The sequence below is a fragment of the Cebus imitator genome, unplaced genomic scaffold (assembly GCF_001604975.1).
Source record: "Cebus imitator isolate Cc_AM_T3 unplaced genomic scaffold, Cebus_imitator-1.0 Scaffold162, whole genome shotgun sequence".
Taxonomy (NCBI): domain Eukaryota; kingdom Metazoa; phylum Chordata; class Mammalia; order Primates; family Cebidae; genus Cebus; species Cebus imitator.
In genome coordinates this window covers 413,295-425,726 of record NW_016107477.1, presented here as the reverse complement: position 1 = coordinate 425,726, position 12,432 = coordinate 413,295, and the positions used below count along the sequence as shown (strand labels likewise).

At 41.9% G+C, this 12,432-nt stretch overlaps 1 protein-coding gene across 34 annotated transcripts in view; it reads left to right on the top strand.

Annotated features, from left to right (window-relative positions):
* The window catches only part of EPB41L3 (erythrocyte membrane protein band 4.1 like 3), a 243,717-nt gene that overhangs the window by 81,359 nt on the left and 149,926 nt on the right, over positions 1-12,432 (top strand). Inside the window, exon 1 of one of the 34 annotated variants that reach the window (XM_037744007.1) lies at positions 11,884-12,001. The exons of 32 other annotated variants lie outside the window; for them this stretch is intronic. The gene's annotated coding sequence lies outside the window, so the exon portion shown is untranslated. Of the gene's footprint in view, positions 1-11,883; positions 12,002-12,432 lie in introns of those variants that run through there. One more of the 34 variants, XM_037744004.1, reaches the window with a different exon arrangement.

Below are 12,432 nucleotides of genomic sequence, written 5' to 3'. Positions count from 1 at the left end.
GAGGAGATGAGGCAATGTAACCCAAGCCAAGGTCAGGGAGCTGGGAGGGAGAAGTGGGGCAGAGGGCAGGTCTGTGGACTCCATGTTTCCTGCTGTGTCCCCCACACTGGTCCATGGGCAGACAGAGAAACCCATTGTCTCTCAGGGTTTCTCTCAGTCCATCATGGATTGCTGTACAAATGCCGCTTATTTTTCTGCCCTCTAAATTTCCTAATGAGATTAATCACTGGCATCCAGGGAGCAAATGTGAATCAGTATCAAAGTTTAGAGGCTGATCCTCTGAATTGAAGAATAGTTGAGTCATTCTCCCGCCTCCTGTGGCAGCATTTCAGCCCCAAACATTCCTACTCCAGCAGCACCAGGAGGGAAAATTAAGGTTTTGGTTCCCGGAAGACAATGTGCTGTCAGCAGCTCTGGCTTGTCCCCTACCCAGAGTAGCTGCTCAATCCATGTTTGCAAAGGATATTGATAAATATTTGAGTGTCCATTGCAAGCTTCACTTAAATGTCCAACATCCGAAAAGCCTTGTTGATTTTTTGTCTGTTTGTTTGCTTTTTTCCTTTGTATCCAGCAGAAGTGGTGAGTCTCTGGCTACCAACTGTGCAGGCTGAAACCCAACCATTATGTACTGCCTGGTTGCAATAATGACAGTCCATCAGCATTTATGTGTTGTAAATATTCACTGAGTGTCTCTTACATGCCAGGCGCTGTGCAGGTTGGGGACACAGTGGTGAGTGGAAGCAACCCAAATTCCCTATAGGGACTTGCATCTAGTGAAGGGAGATAGTGGTTCGTGGAATCGTCACACACACAAACGCATAGATGACATGCTGGAAGCAGAGGGACTCGTGCTACCAGAGCCCTTGCTGAGTTTTTGTGACCTAGTTAAGCTGTAAAAGAGGAATGGAAAGATGGCTGGGTGGACGGGAGTGGAGGAAGGGAGCACATTCAGTATTGAGGCTGCATTTGAGAGTGTTGTTCTCACCTGAGAACAACGGGATGGGAAAGTTCGAGGCAGTGGTGACAGCATCACCTCTGTCTGTTTTCTGAGTGCTCACTCACGTCCCGGGAAGCTGGATTAGAAACCTGAGAAGAAACTATTTCAGGATGGGATGTTGGGCTGGGGTGGAGGAGATGTGGACAGAGCCCAGAGATTATTTAAGGTGAAGTACAGCGGACTTGGTGACAGATCTGACAAGGGGGTTAGGGAGAGTACGGTGTCCAGGAGAGGCCTGGGTTTCTAATTTGCATGACTGGGGATTAGTGGTTTCATTCACTAAGCTCTCTACTACCTTGTGCTAGGATGTTTTTCAGCTCCTTTAGGGCCAACATACCATGCTACTTATTCTGAAAAATACAAATATGAGTAAAAGAGACCCGCTGTCCTCACAGAGCTTACAGTCTAGCAGAGCGGAGCAGGGGGAGTGGCTGAGATATACCTCTACCAACTCACTATCTCCTGATGTTTTCTCCAAGTATGGAGGTTGCATAAAGTTGGCAATGGTCAACACACACGAATGCCCCCTCCAGAAGGTGACTAGAGGATGAGAGGCCCTGGAACTTGGGTGCCCTGGTGGAGGAAGAGGCTGGGAATGAGACAGAAGAAGGAATGACCTGGTGATGTTTGAAAGGGCACTGTGAATCGCTGAATAAACCTTAATGCAGACCGAATGGAAAGACACAGCACAGGCTTCAGTCCTGAAATGACAGAATCTAAAACTCATCTTTAGTGGGCATGCCAAGCGCAATCAAAGGAAGTGAGCCGTGTCATGGGAGCAAGTGAGATGAGAGTGATTTTTGAGGATGAAGGGTGGATTGCGATGTCTTCGCCTCCAACAGCCCTTTAAAAGTATTCACTGCTTGATGGTGGCTAAATCTTTATAAATATCACCATGGCAACTGTTGATATGAAAAATAACATTAGCCTAGACACTTCTGCTTCAGAAGATCTGACATTTTCCACTGTAGTGGTCATTGCCATTGTTCGTGCACAGAAGCCAAGAGGGCCCTGCTTCGATCCTGTCACATTTTCTTTTGTCCACAGAATATAAACGCTCATTAAATTCCCCCGACGTTAACAGTGGCCAAGTAGCATTTGGGGAGGGGTGGCTTTACTATTCTTCCCTCTCATCTCTGGGTGTGTGGTGGAAGAGGAGCCCTACTGATATCACCGGGGTTGCCTCAGGAGTGAGGAATAGGGTTTTTCTTAGGGTGATTGGGAGGTCCTGCCTACATCAGTTCCATAGTTGGAGGGAAGCAATATATGCTGCATATCACTATGTCACATTTTTATCACATATCCACCATTCCCTTAGATTTACTTTCTTCCAAATTTCCTTCCTGTGTCTAATCCCAATCCTGAGAAAGCTAACTCTTCAATTTTATACTGGTATCCCTCTAATAACATGGCCCCCGGAGGCTTTGAACAAGAGTGACGTGACCTGGTTTATGTTTTACCAGGCTGACAGTATCTTCTGTTTGGAGAGTGACTATAGAGGTCTCAGGGTAGCAGCAGAGACAAATGTGCTGAAGTGTTGCAGGAACCCAGACAGGAGATGGTGATGGTTGGCACCAACGTGCCAGAGGCGGGTGCAGTGAGAAGTGGCTGGTTCTGGGTATGTCCTGAAGGTAGAGCCGGCAAGATCTACTGGTGGATGAGACTATCCACCTTTGGCCTTTTCCTCAAACTCTTAACTTGTAGAATGCTCTTCCTGGTCAAATGGATACATGTTTATACAACGATCCCACCTGGGGCACAGCTTTTTGAAATTAATATCCCCTTTTCTGTAGAGGAAATTCCAAGGGAACCTATGTAATTGTATAGGGGCAGTTTAGCATCATGGTTAAGAGCATGGACTCCAAATTAAAATTGTCTGATTCTACTACTCACCAAATATGAGGCCTGAGACAAGCTACTCAACCTCTCAGCTGCCTCAGTTTTTTTAATCACTTGTAAATTATGGATAATTATAGTTCCTACTTCATGGAACTGTGAAGAACAAAGAGATAATGTGCACACGAACCCCTTAAAACACTGTGTGGCACACAGCAGGGGTAAATAAAAGTTAACAACAATAATTACAGGTTTATTAGCACTTGCTTTAAGTTCTTTTAGTAGCTTCTTAGACTATAAGCAACCTGCATATTCTTTCTAAATTGGTGACTTTTTAGAAAACTTCTTCTGTTCTTTAATGTGTCCTTAGTAGTAGATATAGTCTCTCCTTAATTCTGTTTCTCTTCTTTGTAGCCAGTGCAATATGTTTTCATTGCAGTATATAATTGTACTCTAAATTTCCTGCTCTAAAAGTCAAAACAGTTGAATATTGGCAATTTCGTATGATTTAACTGAATATCTGTGTGTATGTATTTATTTGACTGTCTAGTTAGAGGCTTTATAGGACTAGCTCAGAAGTCAGGCCACCTGAGCTTGCATTGTGGCTCTGATAGTCACACCTGTGTAACCCTGAGCACCTCGTTGAAGCTGCTTCTGCCTCATTGACCTGTTTTGAAAGTAAGGGTAATAATAGATTCCACCTTGCAGGGTTCTGGGGATGGTGAAAGTTATTCTCAGCAAATTTTAGCTCTTAGTGAAAACAGAGGTTCCCTGGGTCAGGTACCATGAAGTAGCAGTATCCCAATACCTGAAAACACCTGGGGAAAATCGCTAGATCCAATTCATAAAATGTCAGGTTATATTCACTTAGACATTTCCTACTGGCTCCTCTAATTTTTCAAATATTTTTATCTGTTTCATCAAAAAGTACCTGCTGGAACGTTCTATTATTCATCATCTGAGATAACCACAAGTGCTCGTGTGTAAGTTCTCCATATCACAAGGAAACTTGGAATAAAACCACAAATGATATTTTTTTCTTTTAGGTGTTTGAAGAGTTGTTGAAATTCTAGTCACGATATTTAACGTGTGATGAGTTCTTTAAGCCTGTTGTGAAATACGCCAGCATTTTATTGACACATTACTATGAATTGGGTAGCCAGCTACAGTAATAGGTTTCCCCTAGAGTGTGAGAATCAACAATCTGATGGCAGGCAGTGCCAAGCAAACCCAGCCTGTTCAAAATCGACTCACTTCGCAGAGAATGGGCACATGCATGTGTCAGGCAGTGGCTTCTATCTTCAGGTAATTTTTAAAAAGATATAAATAAGTGCTTGTTATCAATATTTATTTTTATAGCCTCTCTCTTTTGAGGAATTCTTAACATTCAATTTAATTATGTGCTTTAGTCTTCATTTACCTGTTTCTCAACTCCACTTACTCCTAAAAATCACTTGGGGAATACTGAACGATACTGTTGCTGGGTCCCACTCTCCAGAGCTTCATATCTAATTGATTTGCGATATAGCTCAAGCACCAGTATTTTAAATTTTTTTAATTTAAACTTTTAATTATGAAACCTGTCAAATGTACACAAAGTAGAGAGAATTGTATAAGTCCACAGGTACCTATCACCCAGGTGTGATAATTCACTTCAGGGGCTTGCATTTTTGTTGTTGTTGAGACAGGGTCTTGCTCTGTTGCCCAGGCTGGAGTGCGGTGGCACTATCACAACTCACTGCAGCCTCAACCTCTCAGGCTCAAGTGATCCTCCTACCTTAGCCTCCTGAGCACCTACGACCACAGGCAGGCTCCACTATGCCAGGCTAATTTTTAAATTTTTTGTTGGGTTCTCAATATGTTGCCCAAGCTGGTCTCACACTCTTAGGCTCAAGTGGTCCACCCGCCTTGGCCTCCCAAAGAGCTGGAATTACAGGCGTGAGCCATCGGGGCCAGCCTCCAGTGGACGTTTTTTAAAAAAATCCCTCCATGTGATTCTGCTAACGTGCAGCCGTAGTTGAGAACCACCTGTTTGTGCTAGTAAAACAGAAATGGAGGGAATATTTCCGTAGATATTGATACCGTATCAAGAGAAGCAGAAATTTGCTGAAGGTTATACAATGATTTTCAGATATTACTTGGTGCTCTGTTCATCAAGCTATAATGTCATTGAGGAGGATGGCATGTGCTCACTGCACACCTGTTTGATTTTGTTAAACAGTCGGATAATTTGGGAATAGGCATTGACACACCCAGGAAAAATTCCAAAATGCGCTTCATGGTTTTCCATTCAGAATATTTATACCTTGACTCCAGAAACAAGGTATAAATATTCTAAACCATGCGCAACTACTTGTGTTGAATCAGCAATGCTTGGCTCAGAGGTAAAGAAAGGTTTGATTAGAGAGGTTGGGGACTCGTGTAAATCTAAGCAGATTAGAGTTGATGGATCTGAGAAGATGTGGGAGGGGAAGAGGTGGTGGAAACTGTCATGAGATTTATGGAGAAAAAACACAGAACCAATGACAAATTAATCTCAACCTATAATTGAGAAGTTGTTGGGGATTCAAAGACCATGTACATACGTACATGAGTGTTCCTTCATGAAGTCAGTGCTTGCGTTGCTACCTCAAACTGGGTAGGCAAATCCTGGTTCCTGAGTGGCAAAAGTTTGGAACACAATTTCATGTCCCGGTTGAACAAGATTTTATAGCTGATCTTGCCCAAGTTCCCTCCTGATAGAAGAAGCCCTATCTGGCTTTACTGACAAATGTCATTGGTATCTCCTTAAAAACTGTAACTGGAAGCTCACTGCTCATAAAACAGCCTGGTCCGTATTAGAATGATGGGCCTCTTTTCTTGAGCTGAAATCTCATCCTTTAATGAAAGAAAATATTTCTAAACATATATAGATGTAAAACCAGATTTAAGTTTGTCGGGCTCATCAAGTATAAAAACCAAAATAATCTTATAAATTGATATGAGAAAGGCAAGGCCTGTACAATAAAATTAACAATATACTAATTTAAAAGGATTAATGATATTGTTTTTCTGAAACAAAATTCCTCATGTTGTGCTTCAGAGTGGAAGGATGGAGCCTCTGGTCAATTTCCTTGTTTAATTTGGTTCACTAAGTTTTACTAAGCAGCACAGGGAATGCCTGTTTGCCTAAGTATGATATATCAAAATGTATTGAAATTCTCTATTTGCGGGGTTTAAGATAGTCAGATCTCACACTTAACTAAAACTGCTGGCAATTAGTCCTCAATTTCCCATTTTAATGAGAAATTGCCTTGGCAACTTTGTAAAAATTTGGAAATTAAGGTCAGAGTTGCAGTGTTACTGCAATCTTCAATAAATAGGCATCTAATCCAATTATGGCTGGAACTGGGAACAGAACATCTTTCATTGGTATTTATTAGTATACTTACTGCTAATGAACTCCTGCTACAGACTGATGCATGCAATCACAGGGTCCAAGCAAGAACTCTTGCAAACTGCGAGGCGTGGAGTGTAGGTTATCTTCAGTTCAGCTCTCATGTGTGTCTGAGTGAGGCTGTTCTTCCACCCCCTTTCTGTTCCAACTTCTATGAAACATCTGCCTGCACATACTTTGTCACCTGTGGGATTGTTGGTATGGACTGGTTGCCTAGATCAATGGTTCTCAAGATTAAGTGTGATTTATAATCACCTGGGGAACTTGTTAAAAATGCCTGCTCCCTGGACCCCGCCCCAGAGCTTCTGATTCTCTTAGTTAAGGCTGGACCCCAAAATCTGCATTATTAACAAGCACTTTGAATGATTCTCATATCAATGGTATATATCCGGAAGTTTTATTCTTTTTAAGATTTTTATTGACACAGAAACATAAAACTAAGAAAACTGTTCACAAGCAACCTAGTTTGAGAAATTCTGGTATCCTCAGATTTGTATCATTTACAAATGAGTCAGCCCTGGATATCAGACAAATCCCTAATAAACATCTTGCATAGGAGAGTGTCAGTAGCCAAGGCTTTCTTTCAAATGGCTTTGACCTATTAAACAAATTTATTTTAAGGGACAAAGATATTCTAGATGATGTTCTCAATGATTCCCAGAGCATTCTGGAAGCTGTGGACTACAGTGGAATGACATTTTCAGGTTGTACCCTCACTGTTGAAATCTGCAAGCCAGTGAGACAGCTGGAAAGGGGGAAAACACATGCTGGAAAACAGGAATCAAATTAAGAAACAAAGCTAATGTTTTTTCCTTAGTTATTGCTGTATGTTTATTAGTTTATAAAGTTAATTGTCACATATTTGCCTAAAGAGGAGATAGTATTAACAAGTTAATAAGCCCGACTTCTGAATGTGTCTTAACTATCTACTGTTTTCCTCCTCAGTTAATTTTTGTTGATAGCTTCTGGGGTGAAACAGAAGAGCTGATTAGGATTACTTACAGCTTTACAGGGGATGGAGAGGCTTCCTGGCATTTATTTTGTCTTTTGGGGGAAAGTGATTAAAATGTTAAGTGTCTTGGCACATAATTCAATAGTGATCATCTGGTTGAGAGTTGAATTTAATATTATAGATTAACAATTTCCATTCTTTATATTTTAGCATTCATATTTTACCATTCAATATTTATAATATATAAAATCCTTAAATAGAAAACATTCTCAATGGATTTTTTATTTTTACTTGAGAATAGAATTATTGAGCATTTACATTTAACAAAGAATTGATCACTAGAATAACCCTTACAATTTTATTGTTAAAATTATTCCATTTAAAAGTGCTGAGACTTATTTCTAAAACTTACTAGAAATGGAGAAAGTAAAAAAAAAAATCAATAAGGATATGTTTTAATACAATAAAACTTACATACTATGTAGTGGTCCACCTTTAAGGCTATTCTTTATACAAGAATACAAAGAGAAGGAAGGCAAATATGGAATTCTGATGAATAGGAATGATTTTAAATGGTGTTAGCATGCCTAAACTTGCTCCTTTTCCATGTTTTTGTATACTTTGTGCTACATTTATACTTATCAATACTTTATTTCATTTTGTATCTGTGCCTTGCATGTAGACAGACCCCTGAAATGGTGTATACAAACTTGATATGAAGAGAGCATCTGGAAACCTTAATGAGCTATAAACTTAAAGCTATTCTCAGAACCTAGAAACTCTTCAATGAATTTTTATTTCAGAAGAATAAGCTTGTTGCCTTTGAATTATGCATTCATCCCTGTATTTCTCTTATTTATGGTCCCCAGTAATGCTGTGGCTGAAGACTTTATATCCTGATTTCAAGAACTTGATATGCAATTCAGGTGCCTGACATTATTCTGAGCATAAAATAAGCTTCAACTAGTTATTGCCAGTGTTGTTAACATTTTACTAAGGCAGCAGATCAGGGTTGAATAAATGAGGCCAAATGAGTGTGCATGCCTATTAGACTGGCATTTGTAGGGTTTGGTCAAGCATCAATATTCTTTCAATTTTAATGTATGAGAGCAAAGTTCAGATAAGTTTAACCAGACTGATTCTCTATTATTTCTTTCTGGAGTCTTGTCCATAAGGCTGACGATATGGCTGTCAATACAAATGCAAATTCTGTCCTTCTTTTGGCTGTCATGTTGGAGTTATCATTGCTGTTCAGGTAGCAGAATACCAGTTACTCATTCACTCACTCAAGGAGTCAGTACTCTACTGGCATCTGTGGTGGAATAGAGGTTCATGGGGGATCCCATCTCTTCAGCTTGGGATGAATTTACACACGTACCTTACCTGAAGTAAGCTGCACCCTTTTCTCTGCACCATGGCTAGAATTCTTGATAGCTGTTGGCTTTCAGTGATGTATCTTATATACAGTAATTTCAGGAAGCCCGTAAATAAAATTAGTGTAGAGGAAGCCCAAGTTATGGTGTCGGAGACCAGAATGGGCATCCTAAGACCTAAGCTAGAGTCATGGAATGTTTCCTGACTTTCCATGGCTTATTTCAGTATTTGCATAACACTCCTTTTAGCACTGTGTGGACATAGTGAATTAAACATCTGAAGAACTGAGTTCCCATGACAAATTGGCACTAATTCTAGGACTGTGTAAAATGTATTTACTGGGCCCACGAACTACTTTTCTATAGCTTATTGAAACAGCACCATGAGGGGGGTTACATTGACAGGAATAAAGAATTCTCTGGGGCTATAGGTGACTTCATTTTTGATAGTGAGAGGGAAAAAGAGAGAAATTAGTATTCTAAGAAAACATGCAAATTCAACTGTAATTGTATCTTTACCTTGCCTTCTCCGTTCTATGTGGAAAAGCTCATTATTTCCTGATGAGAGTTAAACCGTAGGGTTTTCATTATTGCTTTTATTCAAAAGTAGTAAGAGGTGATACATCTTCTAGTTTTATGAAACCCTAATATTATTGAACCATATAGAATTGTAGAATCAGTCCTTAATTTTATACATGAGGAAGCTGAATCCCTGAAGAAAAGTGACAGCTTAGTTCATGATTCAATGTCCATTCATTCATTTAGCAAAAATGTTAAGTGCTCAGCTTGCAATGTGCCCAGTGAGGCACTGTGGGGAGACAGAGAGGACTAAGAGAGAGGCTCCTGCATGAGAGTCACAGGAAAGAATGAAGACAGGGCTATTACCAAGATGCAGGCAAGCTGCTGAGGGAGCTATGCACCACTCATGAAGCTGGCATTTCTTTTTCTCCCTGTCTGTGTGGGGGTGGGGGGTGGGGGAGGAGGCGGGGGCGGGGGGGGGTTGGATAATAGAGGAGAGCCTTGGTCAAATCTAGAGGATTCCAAAGTAATTGCTTCCAGATTTCCTATTAAACTATGCAGCAGTATGGTTTTTACTCCAATTCATGGAATATTATCATAATTAGATAGGTATTTCTAATTAAAAAAATACTTAGTTGTCTAACATTTTTCTCCCAAGAAAATTGCCATTCAAACACTATTGCTGATTTTCATCATCACAAAGATTAAGATTCATGAGTCATAAGAAAAAGTTTGCTTTCAATTAAAAAAAAAAGCAAAACTACTGCAATAAAATGAATGAAAATATGGAGCCATCTGTGTCTTGAATGATAATGCCAAATGAGTATTTATTGTAAACAATACAATTTATTCAAGTCCACTTTCAATGGAGAGTGCTTTAGTGTACATGCAAAAAAGGAAAATGAATTCTTTCTTCATTCATAGATCTTATATGCTACACACAGTCATACAGGTGCATATGTGATACATGCATATATATCTCTAATACTGGTATGCAACACTTCCTGACAGGAAATGCAGTTAATTCCCAAACATCCACTATCGGGAGTGTAACCTTTATCTGTCACCTGAAAGACAGTTCAGGCCCTCATTACCTCTGGTAACTGTCATAATGCCAGTCTCCTCCAATCAGCAACCTGGTATTTGCCCATCTGTTCCAGTCTTTGCAGAACCATAAGATTACTTTTCCTAAAACATGACTTAAGTCACACTTTCTTGCTCAAAATTTCCCAAAGCTGCACATTTATAGAATATAGTCCCATAAACTCCATAGCAACATAGTAACTATAATTTTCCAACCTTCTCCCCTTTCAAGCTGAAAACACCCTTCCACTCCAGCCAAGGAAATCAAATGCCATCCCCCTTTCCTACTGAAGTTTTCCCTGTTCTAGAAGCCTGTGCCAAGTTTCCCCACCTCCCCAACCCTCACTGACAGATCAGGCCCACTAATCTCTGCCAGAGGTACGTGTCCTGTATCCCGTCTTTGGCACCCAGTAGTAAATGCAATATTTTTGTGAATCCATTTTTTCCCTCTTTTAATGAGTCCCTAAGCTCCTGAGGGGTGACTGGATGATTTGAAGAAGCCTCTATTAAAAAAAATAATAATAATGTACAACATGATAAGGATCTAATGTACAACATGAGGACTATAGCTAAGAATAGTGTCTTATATTCAGGATTTTGCTAAATGAGTGTATTGTAGCTACCCTTGCCACAAGTAGAAGGGTGTTGGGGGAAATGCATAACTACGTGAGATGATAGATATGCTAATTTGTTCTATTATAATAACCATTTTACTATATATGTATCTTATGTTGTATGCCTTAAATACACACAAAATTTATTTTAAAAATTAAAAAAATATTTAATGTTTTGTAATTTTTGTGGGTACATAGTATGTATATATATTTATGGGGTATATGAGATGTTTTGATACAGGCATGCAATGCACAATAATCACATGGAAAACAGGGAATCCATCCTTCAAGCATTTATCCTTTGTGTTACAAACAATCCAACTATAGTTTGTTATTTTCAAATGTACAATTAAATTATTTTGACTATAGTCACCCGTTGTGCTATCAAATACTATATCTTATTCATTCTAATTTTTTGTGCCCATAAAAATATTTCTTAAATGTCTTGGTTACTTGGTTAGATCTTCAGATATTGTGACACCACCAGGACCAGACATTACTTCTTTCACTTACAAATCACTGAAATCTTCTCCATTTCAGTGGAAAGCTTTATAAACACTGGGGAGGACCAAGTAGCCGACCTGCTGAAAGATGGGGACTTGTCTTATCAACCATTAGTTCAGATCTTCTCTATTGACATTACTTCAAGACACCACCAACTTTTTTTTTTTCTTTCCAAAAAGAAGAAGAAGAAAAAAATACTGCAGTCCCTGGCCAATAAATAACTCACCTGAAGGTCAGGAACACCCCCGTCCCTCCTTTCTCACAGGGGATGTCTGGGAGGGGACAGGGGGCTGGAGAGGCCGGGCCATCATCTAAGTGGGAATCAAGGGCTAAAGCTATAAGCATTGGCAGCTGTCTCCCAGCGTCGTCCGCGGAGCCTGACCCTGCGCCAGGAAGGAGGCTGTGCCCATATAACTGTCCTGAAGTACTGCGGTGCCCCCCTCCCCCGCAGCTGGGAGGGCAGGCAGGACGAGGTTGGCTTTCCTCGCACGGTCTCTGGGCGTGGGCCCCCGCCGCAGCTCCGCGGAGCCTCGGTGTCTCCTGCAACAGGGGGCGGGGGGAGCCGCGGAGAGCAGCCCTGGGCTGCGGCTTCCTCCCCACGCCCGAGTCTCCTGCGCACCGCCGCCGAGGACGCGCGCCCGAGCCTGGTCCCCACGCCGCGGCGCGCCCGGGCTCCCCGCCGATCAGGTAACTTTTCCGTCTCCCCGAGTGGGGGACTGCGAGGGGGTCTCGGCTTTACGAGGTGCGGAGGAAGAGCCCGAGGCCTGGAGCGAGGCGCGCAGGGCTGTGCGGCTGTCGCGTGGCTCCGGCGCCTCGCGGTCTCCCGAATCCCGAGCCCTGCGCCCGGCTTGGCCCCGGTCCCTACCCGCCCTCCCGCTGGCCGGGACCCCAGCCGGGCCGAGCCTGTGCGCCGCGCCCAGCGCCCGCTCGGTCCGCAGCGCTGCAGCGGTGGCTGGGCCGGAGAGAGGAGCGTGAGCCCCGGCCTCCGGCCTGGGGGCCTCCCTGGGATCCTTGGCCGAGGGCGCGACTCGGTCCCGGTGTCCCTTCTCCGTCAATTTGCGCAAATCCCCCGCCCGGGGCGCCATGTTTTAAGTTGCCCCGTGGGCTAGGGGCGAACG